Genomic DNA, 23,038 nt, shown 5'->3' with positions numbered 1-23,038 from the left:
CATTCTAGCACTCACAATGGAAATAAGGGATCAAAAACAGTTTCATTAGCTAGCACTAGGCATACTGCGGAATCTATTCATAAACAAAACCTTCTTATCCTATACAAATTACCTACAGGGCAATACCAGCAACCCATTGCATACTCTCACATACCATCAGATTAGTAGCGCCATGTGGGAGTTGTACCCATCATTCCACACCGAACCGCTAGAGTGTCAAATGTTAGCAATGTTTTCCACTTTGCTGTTTAATGCAGCACCATCCACCCCTCCACCTTCTCTGTCACACACTAAATTCAGTTTGGAACGTAATCTTTAGAATGTTCATCAGATTCACAGTGGTTTTTTTTGTTGCGAACAGATTCAAAAAGTTTCTGCTAATGGCAGGTACATTTAAAATGTTTACATAGGGCACATCATACTCTCTCTGGCGTGTTTAACTATGGTCTCCAACACAAACTGCTGTACCTGTAGATGTGGAACCCAGGATGCCACCTTTCTGCATATAACCTAAACATGCCCGAGGATATACGCATTCTGGCAGAAGTTGAGTGCGGAAGTGCAGACCATGGTACTTTCAAACTTAACCATAACCTCCTTGTTGGCACTTCTTGGGTAAATCAAGGGGGTGCCTACACCCTATCGTAAACTTGTGGCTCTGGTCTTATTGCTGGGTAAGTGTAATATAGCCGTATTGTGGAAGCCTCAAGCACACCCTAGAAATGCCCAATGGCTTTGCAACCTCACTACCTGCTCTGAAAACGCAGAAACCTACAACTTGCTCCTTCTTTCCCCCTCTAGACCTAAGAAGACAGGGGGCCTACTACTTATTAAGGAGACAGGGGGCCTACTACTTATTTAGCAGAGCTGAATCTAAGCACCTAATGGCCCTTGAAACAGACTCCTACACAATTTGTATCCTCTATTAAAATAATGCGAAACATCCTCACTCTAAAATGCTGGTGGGTGACGGGTTATGCGGCTGCTAGAACATTATGACATAATGCACGTGCTTGACTGTCCTGTGTATTTTTCATATCAGTTTAACATTGTGATGCCTACTATTTATTTCTGCCTCTATTGTTATGTTTAAAATGAAAATAAAATAATAAAAATGCTTTTGTATTCACTAAGTACACCTTATGTTGACTTCGAGGTTGTGTTTAAGTTCTCCTACTTCTTCAGATAAATAGCTGTGAAAGGAGAAAAGGGATATGAAGTTGAATCACCAACTTGCATTGAAGAGGGTTTTTCTTTACACTGGAATATGAAAGGGGTGGGCTAAATTTAATCTAGAGTGTTATATACCCAGATCATGAAAGCTAAACTCCCCATATCTAAATGGGATTTCATAGGTCCTTATTCTGTATTTGGCAGTATGGCAGTGGGTAGCCATAGAAGTGCCCCACTGCCACACTACTAAAGACATAATGCAACCGCCAGCCAGATTCTGACAGGAATCCAGGTTGGGCGGTCCTGCGGCAGCATACATGAGCCTTAGCAAGCAACCACAATGGAAATGCCATTGCAGGTTCCTGCAGGGCATGGACTGTCTTGTCCATGTTCTGCAGGAACTGGGGTACATGCACACAGGGCACCAAGGGCCCCCTTTGTTTCCTCACCACCACACTTTTCATGGCAGGCTCACCGTCATGAAAACTTTGACAGTGAGGAAACTCCTAATATGCTTGACGGTGCTGAAGCGGCTTCACCAGCATATTCGGGGCCTCAGACTGCTGCAAGACTGGCAGGGATCACAGATCCCATGGAAGTCCGGCCACCCAACTTGTTATGGATTGGTGGACCACCGGTGTGCAGTAGCCACACGACCACCGTGGATGTGGCAGTCCATCGAACCGCCTAACTCAAAATAAGGCCCTTAGTGTTCAAGATTGATATGTTTTTTTATATCAATTAATATGGTAAACTGGGGAATGTGTGTAGGAGCAAAACTGCACAACAAAATTTGGACACCCCAAAATATCACCGTATTCAGTTATCCCACAGATTAAACTGTGCATTAAAGCCCCTAAACATCAATTTGTAGAAAAAAAACATTTCAAATAAGTAATAGGTCCACTCCATAATTGAGTTTTAGATCATTATAAAGCTAAAGGGTTTTGTTACAAAATTCAAGAATAAGTGGAACAGAGTTAATGACATAAAGGCTCTCTTGTGACTCACCCCCAAAATCAAGTGGTTCTTATACACAATTCTTGCAAAACAAATTAGACTAGCTGCAAAATTATCATGGTGTGAGTAAAGGTTGCCATTCTTAAGCAATCAGGACACAAGAAAAATACATGTCTTTTCCTTAACACGTAAGCACAATCACACGCCTAAAAAATGTATTCAGCACCCTCTATGCTAAGGTGTTCAAGCAGCATATGAAACATTTAGACAATGAAACTTTCAGCCAATGTATGGACTAGTATTCAAAGCGGAAGGGACCTGGATAATGTCTCAAGTCATTCGGAACAGGGAAAACGTAATCATAAGCACTGAAATCATAACAGTGGGAATAAACGACTACATGTCAGCTTGACTGTGGTGCTCTTAGGGGAAGAGGTATGCAGGGAGGGAAGCAGGAGTTAGTGACAGACAATGCATCCATCTTGTCTAAAATGGCGTCTAACAGGAAAATGAGGCATAAATAAAACACATCCATAAACACTCTTCCATACAATTAGTTTCAGCTGTACTCATGTTAATTCAGCCTATATAAGCAGAACCAATTATGAAACAGGCATATTAATTGTCAAAAAAGGTCAATAATGATCACAGTGTATCTTATATAATCTTCATTTATGTGTGACAATACGTTTTTCTTGAGATATTATTCAAGTTTAGCGTCATTCTGTTGCTCAATCCATCCATCCACTTTGTTCCCTTTTGTCTATAAACTCACTCACGCAACGAGAAAAAAGAACAAATTCTGTTTAAGTTATATTAAGTTTGCCATGCACAAGTGTGGCATAAATTGTAATGTAATGACACCTCTAAAGTGGCATTTGGGGTAGAATGTAGCAAGAAGGCATAATCCGAGGAAGACAATAACCTAAATGTGTGGCCTCCGTGCATTTCAAGCACAGAATCAACATCCCAAGAAAAGAAGGGTGAACAGGATATCCGTTATGACAGGCAGCACACAGGAATAATTGTCCAGAAAGTATCCCATGTGTAGTGACAGAGATGTTGGAATTGTTATGTTTAATAGAAATTAGATTTCTACTCCATGTTTTCCTCAAAAACAACCTTCCTACGGGTTCAAAATATTCTCTGACATGACATTTATTATATTTTTTCCAGATGAACGGCAAATATCTAGCCTGGACCTTTACATTGGAATCTAAAAGTGATACTGGCCTGTAACTTACACATTCTAGGGAGCCCTTATCATTCGTGTTTTTAAAACTGCAATACATCTCTCGCCGGTCTTCTATAATGACATATTTGTTCTTGAAGCACTCTTTTACTCAAACACTCTTTCATACTGGAATGTGATTATTACCCTTTTTCCTGTCCTTTTTTGAGCTGGTTGATACGCACTGTTTGAGTGAATTTTCTATTATTGTTAAACAAGTGAAAAGGGAGGATTCTTCATTTCTGTTATTCAAGCCAACTTTTTTCTTACTAATAAGTGGTGCAGTGTGGTTAATTTTAACATGAACAATTCATTTTTTACATTTTTCATCTACAAGTTACAACATATACATCCTTTAATTTAGTTTATGGACTTTTATGTTCAAGAAGCAAGGCCTTATTAATGTTAGTCTCTGTCTTCTGTATTCGAAAGGTGTAACTCTGTTGTGTGATCCATTGACTATTAGTAGGCTAATATGAAATGCGAATCTTGGATTACAAGAGTGTGCTCCATTATACATTGGCACCAGTCTTGAATTTGAATGTGTGAAATTATAACACGTATTTTAATTAACAAGATGAGAAGCATATTTTCATAATACCTTCAATATAGATTTTTAGCTATTAAATGTACTTTCTTTCAGAGGGAAGGTTTTTTGCAGTAAGCATTGTTTGTTAAAAAGAGTTGTTGGGCTTTGTGGATATTTGGAAAAAGAGCCAGGGAGTGATTCTTGCCTTATCACCTCAGACAGCATACTGAAATAAAAATACTATTTCAGATGTGCTGTGAAATGTCCTTTAAATGTGATGGTTTAAAATAAAATTCTATACTTCATTAAAATCGACAGTATTGTTAAAAACACGATACCTAAGATGTTTTATTGAAAACGGTTAGTTTGCTGTCTATGGAGGATATCATTAGTTTTAAATTCCTTACTGTTCACAGGTTTTAAACATTTTTGGGCATATTAGCAAAAACCTCGTTAAAATGATCGCCATTTTAGCGGCAGGAAACTGCAGCTAAAACGGCGATAATGGGCTTACTAATATGCGTTATAGAAATCCAATAGATGCCCAGGTTAGATGTCCTGCACATCTAACCTGGGCTTCTATTGGAATTCTATAACGCAAATTAGCAAGCCCATTTTCACCGTTTTAACGGCAGTTTCCTGCCACTAAAATGGCGATCATTGCAACGAGGTTCTTGCTAATATGCCCCTCTGTATTTGCCTGACAGGTAATGGGCCAGGATGAACAGCATCTTAAACACATATGCGATTTTCTAATTCATGGACACATTGCAAACATAAAATCTTTCAAGCATTGTTGGAAAGTTAACATAGATTTAGATGGTAAATACACAGCCAAAGTAGTCGAAGACCCTGAATAACAAAGGTAAACTTACATTTTTGTGTAACTTTACTTTTTTTTGTATTCACAAACTATAGTTTAACAGTAATTTTATGACTCCTAGACTGCAAACACTGAACAGAGAACTCTACACATAAAAAGATGGGACAGATCTATCTTAACTTAAATAAACAAGATATATATGTATATAAGTATATATTGTTTAGGGATGGGTGGAATTTTTAATCCCGCCAGCAGAATTGGGGGATTTAGTAATTCCACATTATTTATATCATGTGGAATTATTGATATATTCCGCCTGCGAAATTAATTAGCATTTTAATTGGTTTTTAAATAGGGCTGGAAGAGGGAGCAGTCTCACTATGTTCCCTCTCCCAGCTCTGTATAAACCACTGAAGTGCAGTGCATACTCCTCTGCTGTGCCCTTACATATTTATGTAAGGGCACAAGGGGTATGCACTGCACTGCAGTTCAGTGCATACCCCTTGTTGCCCTTACATAAGTATGTAAGGGCACTGAGGGATACGCACTGACTGAGTGGATACCCCTCGGGCCCTTACATGCTTATGTAAAGGCACCAAGAGCTCTGCACTGCAGTGCACAGTAGTGCATGCCCCTCGGAGCCCCTACATAAGAATGCAAGGGCACTGAATGGTATGCACTGGAGTGGATACCCGTCGGTCCTCTAATATACTTATGTAAGGGCACTAAGAAATGTGCACTGCACATTGTGGTGCTCACTCTGCTCCTATGTGAAATTCCACAGGAATATCACTGAGCTTTTTTTAAATGATATCTGGCCCCAGGCAATGGGGTACTAGCGGACTAAATGCCAACCCTGAGTTGTGCACTGTAAAGGCTCTGCATGGTGTGGGGTTTGCTTCCTGATGGGAGTTTAGCCACAGGACCTGCCAGCAGGCAGAGCCCTGAGATAAACCCCCATTGAACATGGCCAATGGGGTTAACTGCCTGTGGGGAGTTGGAGGCAGGACCTGAAGGGGATCTATGACAGCGCCATGCATGGAATTATCATGCACTCCTTACAATGCGTCCATTACCACACAAATTCCTTTACCACTCATGCTTTTACCAAGCAAACCTTTACCACGCTTATTCCTTTACCACACATGCATTTACAAATCATTATATATTCTTATCTCATTGTAAACTCAGGCATGGGAAAGGCATATACGTGGTAAAGGCATGTGTGGTAAAAGCATGCATGGTAAAGGCATTTGTGTAGCAATGGATGCATGGTAAAGGTATTGTGTGGTTCCGCCCATGTGATAAATTATGGTTATATGGAGTGCTTGTTTGTTGCCTGGACCTCCTTGGGACTGCGAGGACCAGCAGCCTTGACGCTGGTGCCTCTTCCCGCCCCCTGAACGCCGCACTTTAAAACCAGCACCTCGCGGCCCTGCTTCGCAGGAGCCGCTCTGAGTGGAGTGGAGTGCTTGTTTGTTGCCTGGACTTCCGTGGGACTGCGAGGACCAGCAGCCCTGACGCTGATGCCTCTTCCCGCCCCCTGCATGCCGCACTTTAAAACCAGTGCCTCGCGGGAGCCGCTCGGAGTGGAGTGGAGTGCTTGTTTGTTGCCTGGACTTCCGTGGGACTGCGAGGACCAGCAGCCCTGATGCTGGTGCCTCTTCCGGCCCCCTGCACACCGCACTTTGAAACCAGCGCCTCGCAGCCCCCGCTTCGCGGGAGCCGCTCGGAATGGAGTGGAGTGCTTGTTTGTTGCCTTGACTTCCGTGGGACTGCGAGGACCAGCAGCCCTGACGCTGGTGCCTCTTCCCGCCCCCTGCACGCTTCACTTTAAACCACAAAAAACACAGTTGATGGACAGAATGCAGAACAATGTTTTACATTCACCCCAGTACAAAGATCTGGGCCTAAATCCATCGTTTTTTTGCACTCCACACCACCCTAGGTCAGACAATGGCTATATGCAAATCAGCCTTGACCCTGTGCCTCATGGGAACAGTCCAGCCCGAACTAACAAGCCATGTCTTTTCTAGACCGGAATCAAGCATCCAAGGACCGGTTTCTGGCTATCAGCCTTCTTCAGCCTGGATAGCTTGACTCCAGTGATGTGGAGAGCCTGGGACTCACGTCTGAGCATACCTAGCTCACTCGGGGTAAAAATTGCAAAAAACACAGTTGATGGACAGAATGCAGAACAATGTCTTACATTCACCCCAGTACAAATATCTGGGCCTAAATCCATTGGTTTTTTGCACTCCACACCACCCTAGGTCAGACAGTGGCTATATGCAAATCAGCCTTGACCCTGTGCCTCATGGGAACAGTCCAGCCCGAACTACCAAGCCATGTCTTTCCTAGACCGGAATCAAGCATCCAAGGACCGGTTTCTAATCGTTTTTTTGCACTCCACACCACCCTAGGAGTGTTTGATTGGTTCAGATGCTCCGTCTATTGCCACCCCCTTTTGTACCGCTTTTCGCCTCCATAAGTGTGGCAGGGTATGCTCAGACATGAGTCCCTTGCTCACTTTGCCACTGGATTCAAGAAAGCCGGGCTGAAGACGGCTGGAATGCCAGAAACCGGTACTCGGAAGCTTGTTTCCAGGCATGGCTTGGCAGTTCGGGCTGGACTGTTCCCATGAGGCACAGGGTCAGACTGATTTGCATTTAGCCATGTCTGAACTGAGGTGGCAGAGTGGCTAAAGAACGGTGATGGATTTAACCCAGATCTTTTGACTGGGTGTGAGTGTTTGATTGGTTCAGATGCTCCGTCCATTACCACCCCCTTTAGTACAGCTTTTCGCCGCCATGTGTGTGGCAGGGTATGCTCAGACGTGAGTCCCTTGCTCACTTTGCCACTGGATTCAAGCAAGCCGAGCAGAAGACAGCTGGAATGCCAGAAACCGGTCCTCGGAACTTGTTTCCGCTCCAGGGAAGGCATGGCTTTGCAGTTCGGGCTGGACAATTCCCATGAGGCACAGGGTCAGACTGATTTGCATTTAGCCATGTCTGAACTGGGGTGGCAGAGTGGGCTAAAGAACGGTGATGGATTAAACCCAGATCTTTTGACTGGGTGTGAGTGTTTGATTGGTTCAGATGCTCCGTCCATTACCACCCCCTTTTGTACCGCACTTTAAAACCAGCGCCTCGCGGCCCCCGCTTCGCGGGAGCCGCTCGGAGTGGAGTGCTTGTTTGTGTCCTGGTCTTCCGTGGGACTGCGACGACCAGCAGACCTGGCGCTGGTGCCTCTTCCCGCTCCCTACACGCCGCACTTTAAAACCAGCACCTTGCGGCCCCCGCTTCGCGGGAGCCACTCGGAGTGGAGTGAAGTGCTTGTTTGTTGCCTGGACTTCCGTGGGACTGCGAGGACCAGCAGCCCTGACGCTGGTGCCTCTTCCCAACCCTTGCACGCTCTACATCTTGGCCCACGCCCACTTGTCACTGATCGCGCGCGGGCGCGCCGGGCCGAGGGAAACCGGACCGGGCCACCCCCCTTGGTTTTAATTGTCATCACCGCAAGGTGACCTGGGCTCTTTGTTAACTCCAGAGACATTGTTACAAGCCAACCTGGACAATGACGGATCGGGAGATTATTTTATTATCAGAGCCAGTTCTGTATTATCCCATGAAATAACAATTCTAGAGCGGCGACTATCTCAGGAAATTGATAATGCCAAAAGATCCTCGCTGGGGCGCATTGCGGATGCAAGAACACCTGACAGAGGTCTGGATTTCCCTGCTAATGATGTTTCAAAGCATGATGATAATTTAATAACTATTAACTAGCCAAACCCCAGGAGCAGTCTCCCACTGCATCGGGAATCCACTTTATCTGTTTTACCTGAGTCTACTCTATTACCCAACACATGCGATAACCCGCTAGTTGATAGCCTTGCTAAGCCTAACACCAGCCAGCTACGGGGGAATCAGGAGGGGGCCGTTAGAAAAAGGAAACGTGGGGCTCAGACATCTGGCAGAAAGGCTAAACTTGCTAAACATTCTAGTCATTCTGATCCCAAGGAGCTGGTAAGGGCCAAGGAGGTCCCCATAGTTACCAATGAACCCACCACCCCCCTAGCTCTAAGTCCGCCCATATTATTGCCCAGTAACCCAAATAACAGCAGCAGAATATCTGCAGAGGCAGATCCATTGATTGTTAACATAGGTACCTTATTAACGTCTTCGCTCAGCCCCTTAGAAGCCAGACTCGCCCAGATTGAACCAAGGCTGACAAACATAGAAAAAGATACAGTGGCTACTGCAGATTGTATGAAAATAGCTAAGATCACACAGGGGGGGTTGGACACTAAAGAGGGGGGTGTGCTTACAGCTATTACAGATTCTTTAGCAATCCCTCGTCCCGCAGAGCACTCCTAACAGCAACGTCCTTCCCCCTCTCCCTGCTAACGCCTCGACGTTAGCTAAAAAGTCAAATCTACATGGTGAGCAAAAAGCTCTAGAGGGCTGTATATCAAGAAAGAAACTGGTAATAAATCTACCCCCGACGCAGTCCATCTTGTAGTCGTCCTAACTGGAGTCCCTCAGCTAGACGCTTCAGCTAAAGAATCATTTGCATCACTCAAAAACAAAGCTGCTAGTTGGTTGAATAAAAATAGACCTCACCCTCCCCAAATCTGCAGCCAGATTTTGATGGTCAGAAGGGTGTCTTGGGTGGGCAATACTACTAAAAACATCAGTGGTGACTGTGTCTTGGTTAATTTTAGGGACCCGAGGACTGTCTCCCATACTTGTAATTGGCCGCACGGAGATTCCGAGACAATAATTCAGCCCCTTCCATTGTCCTTTTTTTACCCACCTGATTCTTTGTGCACTAAGTTGGGGCAAGAGGAGGGCTGGACAAGGGTGGTAGCTGGAGGGCAGAGCGGAGGGATCAGGGCTAGGTTTCATAATACCTATCTGTCTGGTCAATATCTGAATTATAATCGGTATAGCTGCCTGGATATGGTCGACTGACTACAGCCCAAGTATGTGGTGGCTGGTCGATCCAGGATAACTGATGGACCTCACAACTATTTGACACAGCCTCGTGGGAGCACTTTATGTACTAGAGCAGTTACGACTCGAGGTACCAACCTGGACGAGAGTAACCACTCAAGGCTTTTGGCACGCTCCCCCCCTGGCCCCATTGACCGCTGCAACCTGGTAGAAGGCCCAAATATCTTACCTACTCGGTTGGGAGCTCCGAACAAAATAAGACCTGGGCCCCTTTTCGGGGAATTAAGACTAGTGCTAACCTAGGTTCATTGCTAATACTGTCTTGGAACCTGGCAGGTTTGTGTAACAAAATGGCCTGTCCAGAGTGGGGATCGTTCATAGACAAGAACGATGTATGTCTTTTTCAGGAAACCTGGGCTAGAGAGGACCAAATACGCTGAGGATTTGCTTCATTTTCTGTTCTGGCAAAGTGAGGGGGAAGGGTCGTCTGTCTGGGGGCCTTACTATTTGGGTGGGCTCCCACCTGGGATGTAAGGCCAGGACTTTGAATACTTTGTCCCAGGACATTCAATGCGTGGTTTTAGAGTGGCCGAATGCCGCAAAGCTTGCATTGGTTAACGTGTATTCTAGACCCGTGAATATATCAAGTGAGTCTAGAACTATTGAGGAGCTGTCCTTATTCCTGAATACCATTCCTGATGGTACCTCGTTTGTGGTAGGGGGCGACCTGAATTGCCATTTTGAGCCACTTATAGGCTTGATGGATGGCGCAACTCTGGAAGAAGATGATTATTGGGCAATACCTCCAATAGTGGGCCCCTAATCCAGGTCCTGGAAGCCCTTAGCCATCCAAATCATGGCCCTAACACTTAATCATTCAATTAGGGCCTGCAATGGACGTGTGCAATCTGATATCCCCCCAAAATGCACTTTTAATAAGCCGGGACAGGAGTCACGCTTGGATTACATATTTGTTGAAACATGCGCCTGGGCTAAGGTCATCGACTTTAGGATTATTCCAAGAGGTGAGAGCGACCATAATGCGCTGAATTTGGAATTGTCCTCCCCTGGCATCCTTAAAGACAACCATATGGCCAGTGATGTTCCTGATCTGAGGGTGATTCTATCCAACGATAGACGCAGATTCAGGTGGGACAAACTGGTAGCACACCCTGAGGAAGTCGCTGAGCTGTATGCTCGGATCGTCCCTGTATTTGAGGAGGTTGGTGCCATAATTGCGCAACCGCACTCTCCTGATATGCATCAAAAACTCTGGGTTTTCCATGGGGATCTAACTAGCAGTCTGGCAGAGTTGCTCAATCCCCGTGTGTTAAAGCGGACGGTTAAGGGCAATAGACCTTCATGGTATAATGCTGCTTGTAGAAAGGCGAAGACAGATCTACTACTGTCCCTGAAGCAAAACTCTACAAATCACTAATAAAAGCAAGGAGAACTGAATATAAGCGCTTAATCCACTGTGCTAAGGTGGAATGGGATCATGACAATTGGGTTAATTTAACGGCTGCCCTCAGAACAAGAGATGTACGTAAATTCTGGTCAATCGTGAATACGGGGTCGGGCGACCCAGTAGCGGCAGTTAAAGCTAACGTTGCCGCTAATGTGTGGGAGGACCATTTCCGTGCCCTGTATGGAGGGGATAAAGTCGATCTAGCTGGGGACCTTGGGGGGTGCTGTCAAATTTTACTCCCTAAATCGATGGGGACGATTTTACTGAAGAGGAGGTCTGTTTTGAAATATCAAAACTGGAAAAGCGCCGGGGTTGGACAAACTCCCATGCGACCTCTTCAAGCACAAACCCAAGGTTTGGGCCCCTTATTTAATGGCTATATTTAACGCAGTCCTGAGGGGTATGGCAGTCCTTAGTACTTGGTTGGGCGCAGAGATTGTCCTCTATCTTCAAGAAGGGTTCACCTCTTCTCCCAGCCAACTACAGGCCTATCAGCCTCATTGATGTGCCACAAAAGATCTTTGTGAGGCTTATTTTAGACCGCCTTCAGGACTGGGTAGAGGAACATTCAATTTTGAGTCCCTACCAGGCAGGGTTTAGGAAAAATACATCCACCACGGACCAAATTTTCCGCTTGACCCTATTATTTTGGAAAACTGTAAGGATTGAGGGCGGTAGACTTTACACAGTCTTTGTGGACCTACGTGCGGCCTTTGATTTGGTCCCACGGGGGAAACTCCGGTCTGTGCTTTTAGAGGTGGGTATCCCACCCCAACTTTTGAATATATTAATGCGGCTCCATAAGGAGAATTTTGCACGGGTCAGGTGTGGGAAGTATCGTTTGCTGTTGTCTAGATTCCCTGTTGACAGAGGGGTGAGACAGGGGTTTGTTTGGGCACCGACCCTGTTTTGCCTCTACGTCAACGGGGTAATCCCCCATCAGAACCCGGTACCGAATTGTGATGCCCCCAAGCTTGCTGGCAGCAGGGTATCTGTGATTATGTTCGCAGATGATACGCTGCTGCTGTCTAAATCTCCCATGGGGATCCAACGTGTGCAGGATGGTTTTGAGGCATTCTGTGTTGAACTGGGTTTAGAGATAAATGCCCTCAAAACTAAATTCATGATTTTTAATCCCCCAGCAACTACACGCCCTAACCCGAGTATAGGCAAAACTAGGTTGGAAAGGGTCCAAATCTTTGAATATCTGGGGGTGACCATAAATGAAAGCATGACCTGGGCCCCACATCAAATTAAATCCTAACTTAAATTGGCCCAATTAGCGGAGGTATTCTAAAGCTTTCAAATAAATCTACCATTAAACCAATTGGTCCACCCCTAGAGATATACAAACTGCAGGCAAGGGGGGCAGTAACGTATGGTGGGGAACTCTGGGGTTACTCGTGCAGACATGAATTTGTTGTCACAGAAAACAAAGTCCTCAGACAGCTACTAGTCCTGCCCTCCAGTACGCCTCTGTTACCGCTGAGGCTCGGTCTGGGCCTTGGACCAATAGACGAGGATTTGGGTCTTTAACCATTAACATTTTGGCGGAGGCTCTGGACCACACCGGAGCGCCTCAATTATAGGCAGGAACTCTCAGAAATCCTAAGCCTCCAGAATGTGGGGAAAATCCCATGGTTTAAGTATGTAAAAAATTAATTCGAGAAGCTGGGAGTCCCCTTTTTGTGGTCTGATCCGGAGATAGCTTGCAACAGGGTCCCAAGCCAGCATCTGGCAAAATTGTATTATGATAGTAAACTAACTGCCTCCATACATAATCCACAAATCGGCACCTTAACTGAATCGTTCTTAATAACCAAATACTTTTATCATTTAGAGTTTGTTTTAGATGATATCTTCCCTACTTTTTTTTTTTTTTTTAAGATATTTTTATGAGCATTTTAGAATAAATACAAGACATATGTCATATGAAATGTGAGACAAGATAATATCAAAAAGAAGTACTAAAACATATGCAATGAGTAATAAAATGAAGAATGAAATGATCCGAGAAAGAAGACAGAAAGGAGAAAAGAGAGAAATAGGAGAAAGAGAAGAGAGGATAGAGGAAAGAACAAAAGGAAAGAAAGGGGCAAGAGAAGGGAAGGGAAGAGAGAAGGGGGAGAAGGGAAAGAGAAGTGGGAAAACTGAGAATCAATGAATCTTCCCTACTTTAACCAGAAAATTATACATACAATGGAGATACGGCACCCTGCCAATTAGAGCTTGTACGAGCAAATGGTGCCCATCTTCATTAAAAAATTGCCCTGGTTGTACTTGCGAACTGGAAAATGACTTGCATATATTGTTTCTTTGTCCAGCATACCATAAGTTTAGAAGGTACTGGAGTATACATCTTTACAAAACTTTGGGATTTACACTCTGCATGCAAGTCTACAGAATTTTTAAAACAGATTTAACCAGTGTGATTGTTTTTGCTGTAGCAAAATTTCTGGCAGCTATGTGGCACAAGCGTAGGTTTTTAACAAATACTGGTTAAACTTAGTTGTACAAGCATTTTATAACTGATTGTTTTAGATGGTTGGATGGATGTATAGTAACCGCCAGGCATGCTAATCATTAACTGGACTCTTCATCATCTCTAATCTGTTTGTTTTAACTGTTTTGTATATTCATGTATTTGTATTACTTTTTCTTTTTGTAAAATGTTGTGAAATCTTTTATGGCAAAAAACTTGCCGAAAGAAAGAAATGATGATGATGATAAAATAACATTATATTTAGGTGTGATAAAAAGATCTGATTTTTTTTGTTTTAATAAACGATAAATTCACTAAAAAAATAAAGGTTAAAGTAACTTTATAGTTAGGCGAATATGTCAGTGAATAGTGTGAGAAAAATTCCCAGGACATCTAACATAGACAGTGAACACTCGAGGTAGGTCAGTAATCAAGCAGGAAAATCAAGAATATAACAATATTTAACTAAAATATATATTTTTAATGAATATTTGTTTAAAAACAACACATAAAATGGGATCACGAGACCAAACCAATTAATCAGAGTAAAAAATGAGTCAATCACATACAGTCCTAATGGTTCAACATAAAATCATAATTAATACAAAACAATGAACACATAAATGCATGAAATATGACAAATTTCTTTTTTTTAAAAAAAGGAGCATGAGAACTCGACGCGCGTTTCGGCAGTGAACCGCCTTCTTCAGGAGACCTAAAATAAATCCTGAAAATACATATGTAGAAAGAGAGAAGATGTCTATTAAAATACAATCCATATATTACAATATCAAAAACGTGACATTCCTTACTATCACACTGACCCTCCATAACAATTTGTTCACCTGGTGGCAATAAATGGCCGACAGATATCTATACATTGTACAGTACCACCTAACTAGACTTGTTCAGAAATATATTCCTCATGTCAGATCTCGACCTCGTCTCTTGATAGCACACAATTAGTAGCATAGTCATACATCGCTATATTTTAGCTACCTCATGAATATTATATTCTTGAACTCCATTGTTGGAGGTTGTCAATATGCAATGAGTTGATACATCTTGTTCTAATTCCTAGTTTTGGGCATATAAGAATGTTCACATTAAATACAAGATTACTTACAAAACATGGACGCTCTATCCATGCAGTGGCATCATTAGAAGGTAACTCATTCAAGAATGGGATAACGTAAAATTGATTGCAAGATGGGGATATTCCTGATGATAAAGGATAAAACAGAAATGAATAAGACAACGCTAGGGATATGATTATTTTAGTCCGCCATTAAATGGGTCAAACAACCTGCATAAGACATGTGGATAGTCCTATATTAATAAGACCTATAGATATTAGCATATAGATCGCCTGGCTCTTATTTTAAATTTTCCAGGCTGTATAGTCGCTTGATTTCTATATAAATGTCTGTTGTTTTGTACATGGGTAAACAACTACTGACCAGACGTGGTTCTGTCAATTTAACAGGGGCACACATTTCGCTAGTAAGGGCTAAAATGTGTGCAGTATGGACAAAAAATATGTCTCTATATCACAACGGCAGGGTATATCCGATGGTAGCTCTACAAAAATTACATCTATGTCTACCATAGATAGCATATGTTTTATTACGTTCCTAGAACAGTTCGGTATTTATAAATCAATAAAAGCGTCAAAAAAAGGGGGGGGAAGAGAGTACCTTCGTATTTTCAATGAATGGGGCGATGTACGTAGCGTAGAAGGAAGTTGATTTAAAAACGATGGTCACAGTGATACTGGTGAGATAAAAAGAATTTCTTATTGGCGTGTTTACAAAGGCTAATGTTACTCGTAAAGTTACATAGGTCTGATAAATAATGCTATTATGATAAATCTCTAGAAATTAATTTACCAAGGTACCTTGTTTTGTAGTGTATCAAGGTAGTAATCCATACGACTTTACTAGGTGATGGTACAATCAGGATTGATGCAAAGTAATTTCTGTAGATAAAGTCATGCATGCGGATTAGATGTTAATTGGTTAAGTACCGTGGTTAACTTAAACATGTAATGTAGAGTCCCTAGTATCCCTAAATTCTTACCTTAAATAAGCTAATAGTGCACGGACAGAAATGCAGTCCTGTTCCGTTACTTAGAGTGTTAGGGTCCTATTTCCCCAAGTACATTTTTTTAATAAAAGTTGTTTCTGTAAAACAAATACATATAGAGGTCGATCGGTAAATTGTAGTCTTCTATCTGTGGTGCTTGTTCAGAGCATATTGTATTTGCAGTCTTAGGGTATCTATTGTTTATTACCTTAAACTCGTGGGTAATGCGTGGGCAGCAGAATGGTGCTGTTCCAGCGTTTATTTTGTAGTGATCCAACCTCCGTAAGAAGATAATTATCAGACGTCCCTGCGAGGCAAGTGCCGATAGGGAAACAGTCACGTTATTTTGGTCAAAGGACCCGTATCTATAGCAGATTATGGACGTAAGATGAACGGTTTACCCGTCTCTACTAAATAACTTGGCTATATAATCCTTACCTTAGGGGAGTGGATGTCGTGTGGACAGCAGAATGGTGCTGCTCCGTCGAACGTGTTGTGGGGACCCGATCTCCACAAAACAACCTCATATATTATATCACTCATGACATGTTCTATGACATCATTAATGACGTCACTGATGACATTTCAAATTACATCATTTATAACATCACTGATGACATCATCCAAGCTTCTTCTGAACATAATGTTCTATAAATTACTATGGCAATAGAGGCCTGAAAGTAAGTACAAAATAGCATAGAATAATATGAAACATCATTAATGCTATTACAGATACAACTCCCTTGAGTGTAGCAAGCATGTGTTAAATGCAAGATTAACCCTATGCCATACACTTCATGGGTAGCCTAGTTCACATTAATAATCAACCACTGATATATGGGAAACCCTCATTTCACAACGTAATCAGTCTGTATACGACTTAATGCTCTACTATGGACAGCTTTTATCTGTATCAAACCAATCAAAGTCAACGAACATGAATTGCGAAAAGAAATTGATATGAGTAGAAAAATGGGTACTTTAAATAGCGATTACTCTTTAAAGAGAGGTTATTCTGTACTTCACTGTTTATAGATAGTGAAACGCTCCTGAGAAATACACCCCAGATTATCAAAAATTATCTACTAATAAAAGGGTACACTCTATGCAAAACCTATCAAAAAATAACTATTCACTTAAAATAACTAAGGTCTGAAGGTGCTAAAGACTATACCACCTGAAGCCTTCAAACTAGGTTAAAAACCTTTCAGATAGCCCATCTTCTGAAGCAAAAGAAGCACATGTACATGGTACCTGGTGCACATAATCTTCTACATTATGTAGAGGTTGTCATGCTAAAATAATTCTATTAATTCAAGGCTGTTTACAATACTATGTTGAATCTTTGCCATGTTACAAACCTTTCCTGCAGAAGCAAGACACTTGTGTGGAATGTACTGGCCACACGTTGTCAACGGTTATCTGCACACAGAGTTACTCTTCAAAACAAAGCATTATAACATGTTCAATACCTCTACATAATTGTGATGCATTAAAAGCACATGCATTTTGTAAACACGTATACCTATTAGCTGGACACATGCTGTACAAAACTAGGCAGAAAAGTAATATGGTAGCTACCCACCACTATGTATACTATAAAACAAACTAGCACACTCATTGGATGGTGTCATCAGTGATGTCATCAATAATGTCATTTGAGATGCCATTGTTGATGTCATAAATGATGTCATAGAACATGCCATGAGTGATGTAATATGTCATAAAGCAGTGCATGGCAGGGGCACAATTATAATTAACACTGCTATTTCCAAACGGTAATTTTCTGACTGACATCTTCACCTAACTTTAATGTTAATTTAACTTTTTTTTAATGTAAAATCTAAAATTACATTATTGAGATCAGTGTCACACACTGATCTTACTTTACATTAAAAACAACTTCAGAAATTTACAGAAAAAAGCAAAGGTGAGAGTGCAATTTAATATTTTATACAAAAAACACTGACATTCGCCAGTTATAGCTAACTGAGCTAACTAGAACTTGTAATTTGAGATTTTATCAGTGTCAGTGATGTCATCAATGATGGCAATTACAAACAAGCCATGAGTGATGCAAGCTGTGATGCCATAAGCAGGGCATGGTAGGGGCACAAATTCTAGTTAGCTTAGTAAACTATAACTGTGCAATTTCAGTCATTTTTTTCTTGGCCCTCATAAACGGTCACCCAAAAACTTTCAAGGGAGAACCTGAAGGTGATGTACTTTTTTCTTGGAAAGTTTCTTGAAGATTCATCAAATGATGGTAAAACAAAAAATGTTCTCTATATAGAAAGTCAGACCTAAATGTATAGGCATTTATATAGCGCACTACTTACCCGGAGGTTCCCAAGGCGCTTCGACCGCTGCGAAACCCTGCCTGGCTTCCCTGAGAGATGGTCCCTTAATGGGTATCTCCAGGGTGAGACCAGGCTTCCCCGGCGGTCTGGTGGGGCCGTTAGTGAAGATGAGGCAAGCTAATGCCCAGAGTTGCCGAGTGTGATCGCTGATCAGAGTGGGCACCGAGGCGAGAGAATTATTGAGTCCGCTGACCCTGGTCCAGAAACCTGCCGCGCCGGGAATCGAACCATGGTCCCGGGCCGTCCTCTGCTCTCGGGTCTGCCGCCTCTAACCAGTGAGCCACACTACTTCACTTACCTAACTATAACTACACAGTGGTGATATATAACAAAGTGTGCAGAATCTTCATGACTGCCCGGTATAAGTGTGCCCACCAATTTTATTTGTGGCCCCTTGGGTGCTGCCCTAAAAATCAAGTTTAGAGACGCCTCTGACCATCATTAGTGTTACAGCCTGAAAATGCAACTGACCTCTTTACAACAATAAAATGTTGGTGAATGCTTAGTTATTTTTATTATGTTTGCTGGTGCATCAAAAAAAAAAAGGTGGGAGGAATGCTCATAATTTGCCTAACCACTGGCAATTGCTCGGGGTATCGTTCTAATCCATAATTCTTTTACCTGCCATGCCACCTCCGCTCAGCCCCCAGCCATATACAAATCAGCCTTGTCCCTGCTCCAGTATGAACAGTCCAGCCCAAATTACCAGGCTAGATCCTCCTTGAACCGAAACACAAAAAAGCTCAAAACGGTTCTATCCCGTTTGTGGTGGTTCAGTAGGTGTGACTTGCTTCTAGTGGGACGCTACGCATGGCACCCCATCTGGGAATACCCTTTCCACTTAGGGTGCTACATCGAACATTCAAAAGGTGATGGGAGAAATGCTTACAATCTGTCTATCCAATGGCAATCGTCTGGGGTAGAATTCTAATCCATTGTTCCTTTGCCTCACCATGCCACCTTAGTTTGGACACAGCCATATGCAAATCAGTCTTGACCCTGCTCCAATAAGAACAGTCCACCCTGAACTTCCTGGCCAGGTACTCCCTGAACCGGAACACAAGCAACCCAAAACTGGTTTCACCCTGATTGGGGCTCCTGTATTAGCTAGTGCTGATATTGACAGCCCCAGCCTTTTCCTATGAGTGAGCATAATCATCAATGGAACAAAACAAAGATATAAATAGCATGGGATGGTTCAAATTGAACACTGTCCCAACAATTGTTCAAATCCCTACCTCTGATGAAGATGCCAGCTCTCTCTTACTTGGGGCAAATAAGGCCGAACTATATCGGATGCAACATGTCCAAAATGCCGCTGCCAGAGCCCTAGTTGGTCTCCCGCAACTCTGTTCTGCCGCTGATACCATCCGGAGGCTGCATTGGCTTCCCATGGAGAAACGGAAACCAATTCAAGGCACTGTGCTTGTCTTTCAAAATTGTGAAATTTGCTAATCCCAGCCTGCTGTGCAATCTGCTCACTTTGTATGTTCCCACGCGCAGGTTGCGGTCGGCAGGGCAGCAGTTGGTCGTTGTTCCACGAGTTAAGCGCTGCCGGGCAGGAGGTCGCTCCTTCCGCTATCTGGCAGCTAGGCTGTGGAACTCTTTGCCGGAACAGATCCGTAGTACAGACTGTGTACTCGCTTTTAGGAAAGCCATCAAAACCTTACTCTTTCCTTTAGCCTAACTTATGGTACTTGGCAGTTCCAATGGTTCTGGTTACTGTGCGTATCTCTCTTCATAGCCGGAAGCGCCGGGACGCCCCTTGGCTTTGGCAGCTGCGCGCTATACAAGCCGCATTAACGTTAACATTTAAGGGAGGGAAGAGAGAAGCAGCAATCACAGAAGTGTTTTTTCTAGACCAGACATTGAGAGGTGATATCCAGACTGGTCTGTCAGCACTTGCATGGGATACATTCAGACAGGTTTCTTGGCACTGGCATTACATGGGTAGCCAGAGACTGCAATTACTAGGACTATCATGTGCTTTTGTTCCCCAGGCACTGTCCTTGCAACCCCCATTGTAAGGGGTCATGAAGGCTGTTAGACCTGGCATCATTGGCTTGAGTCTCTCCTCCATTTTTTCTGTTTGCCTCCTCTGTTTACGATGTTTTTGCTGGTGTAACGCTTTGGGCACTGTGTCATTGCTGATCAGTGCCACAGTGCAAGTGCTCCCTATGTAAAATTGATGTATTGATTGAATTCCATGTTTGGCTTATTTGGTTTACTGTCAGTCCCTAGTCTAGTGCACCAGGAGTGCCAGGGCTTGTAAATACAAATGCTGCTCGTGGGCTTGCAGCACGTGTTGTGCCACCCGCAAGAGCGGCCTGGTAAAAGTATGTCTAAAGGTCTGCCATTGCTAGACCTGCGTGCAGTCTGGTACTGTCGCGCTGACTGCGCAAGTACACCTACTTGCCAGTCCCTAAACCTTCCCTTTACTTCATGTTAGTCACCCCTATGGTAGGCCCACGGGCAGGGTGCCTTGTAAGTATAAGGTAGGACAAGCCTGACCAAGTTGGCATGTCCTAATAGTGAATTACAGCCATATTAGTTTTTGTCACTATTGTAAGGTAACCTGCTCTCCATTAGTTAGAATGGGCTGCTTGGGTTATTAATGCTATAATCCTAGCTGGCTCGGGGAGCATGGTGCAATGTCGAGTTTGGTATCCCTGAACTCGGGGTTTAATCACGCATCCATTTGTGTGGATGGTTTTTGGACTCTGGGATTGAAAATAGCACTTTTAGAAAGTGGCTATTTTCTTGTCTAACTATTTCTGGTTTCTGCTGGTTTGGTGTGTGTGTGACAGGAGCTGGGTGGCTCCAGAGATCTGCTGAGTCAGTGTGGGATGAGTGGGACATTTGCATTGAGAGTAGGGGGAGAGTAGCTTCTGATAGCCTGCCCTGTCTGATACAATGCTGGCTCCACCTCCTGCCAGGCGACTGATGGCTCTGAGCCTGCCAGGGACGATCCTGGCCCCACCTCCTGCCCGGAGGCTCATAGCTCTGCTCCTGCCAGTGACAATACTGGCTCCACCTCCTACTGGGCGGCTGAGGACTCTGCCCTGCACAGTGAATAGGCCAGGTGCCTCTGCCTGACTACACCCACAACAGACCCAGGATGTTGGGAAATTCCCCTGCATGGACAAAGGGATCAAAGCCAAAAAGGGTTATAAGAGAAGGACCCCTGAACCAAGAATTTAGATCACTTCTGACAAGGAACCCTGAAACCAAGGACAAGAAGCCTGCTGATCCAAGGACTTGCCTACCCCTTCTTCCAGTGTGCTGTTCGCTGGGGGGAATCCTGCAGTGCTTCTTTATTTTTGCCAAGGAACCAGGAGAGAGGAGCTGTGTGTGCACTCTCAGACTTTGCTAAGAAAATCTCCAAGGACTGGAAGAGTGCCAGTCTCCTGTTGAAGTCACAGGGCTAAAGGACTTCATCATTTGCTAAAAGTGCTTGTTGCTGGAACTTGTGAATCCAGCACCTCTGAAAGAAACCAGCAACCTCGACGCCGACGGACGCCGACGAATCCAGCTTGACATCGTGAGTAACGGCTCCAGTGTCCTGCTTCCTCGACGACGCCCGCCGGGCCCGATCGACGCCAGCAGCAACACCAGTGAGTAGCGAGTTCGGCTCCAGCTCCAAGTGACCCCGTGTCTGCACCGCTGCTGATCGCATCGACTTCGAGTCCTCTCGACGCCGTGAGCGCTGCTCACTCTTGCAACTTCATCGACATCGACGACGACGCCGTATCCTGCTTCACCTCATGAGCGCTGCTCCTGCCCGACATCGATCGACTCCGCTGCAGGTCGCCCAGACTCCGGGGCCGGATCGACGCCGGAGACGCGACGCCGGACATCTCGACGCCGCTGATCATCGAGTGCTTCACTTTTCCAAGGTACTGTGTTGTGGGGGTCCGTGTGACTCCGAGCTCGAAGTAGCGCTCCTTGCGGCCGACGCCGAACCCTTTGGATTAACTTTGCCTCGACGTCGTGTGACTCCCATGTGGGTTACATTGTTGCCAAGAACTTTGTTTTAAAGAAGAAGAGTTGCTTTTGATACTAAAGACTTTGTGCTAAGAAGAAACTACACTTGAACTATTATTTTTCCTTCCAAGAGTATTTATTAAGATTGTGATATATTTTTGTCGTTATTTGGTCTTGTGCTAAGCCTTATATAAAAATCCTTATTTTTATAATACTACTGTGTCGTGTCCATTTGCAGTGTATTCACTTTATTACTGTATGTGGTCATAAATGCTTAACACACAGCCTCTGAGATAAGCCTGTCTGCTCTGCCAAGCTACCAAGGGGGTGAGCAGGGGTTATCATAGGGTGTGATCCCCTTACCCTGACTAGAAAAGGTGTGTCCCTATTTGTCAGAAGTGCATACCTCTGCCAACTGGAGACAGCCGGTTCTAACAAAGGCAGAAACAGAAAGTAAATGTACTGCCCTTTAAACGTATTGCAATTTTCCTCACAAATAAATAGTAGGTTGTTGATATATTAAGAGTGGGACAAGTGGTAAATCCAGTGAGGTTATCAGCGGTTAATTGCTGCATTTGTGCACTTTTGATATACTAAAAAATTTGGCGACTCGAAGGCTATTTTTTTACTGACTCTATTTGCCTTTTACTGGGGAGCTCTAAAAAGTTCTTGTAGAGAGAATACAACCTCACTCATATGATAAAACAATTACATAAGTACATGTTTAGATATATTGCTCTGCCCTGAAATATTAGTAGTGATTTGCACACTGGGGTTGACTGAGGTTAGGACCAAGGGCCATATGTATCAAGATACCACTTAGCGAATCTGTAATAGCGATTTTTAAGAACTTAAAAATCACTATATTATGTGCGATTCCCACAATAGCGATTTTGTACGGTAAAAAATCGCAATTTTGCGATTCCTTAACAGGAAAAAATTGCAAAATTGCGAATTTTCGAATCAGCAAATCAGAAACTCAGGT

The sequence above is a fragment of the Lissotriton vulgaris genome, chromosome 3_1 (genome assembly GCF_964263255.1).
Source record: "Lissotriton vulgaris chromosome 3_1, aLisVul1.2, whole genome shotgun sequence".
In the NCBI taxonomy this organism is placed as follows: Eukaryota; Metazoa; Chordata; class Amphibia; order Caudata; family Salamandridae; genus Lissotriton; species Lissotriton vulgaris.
Note: the sequence above shows the minus strand (reverse complement) of the source record.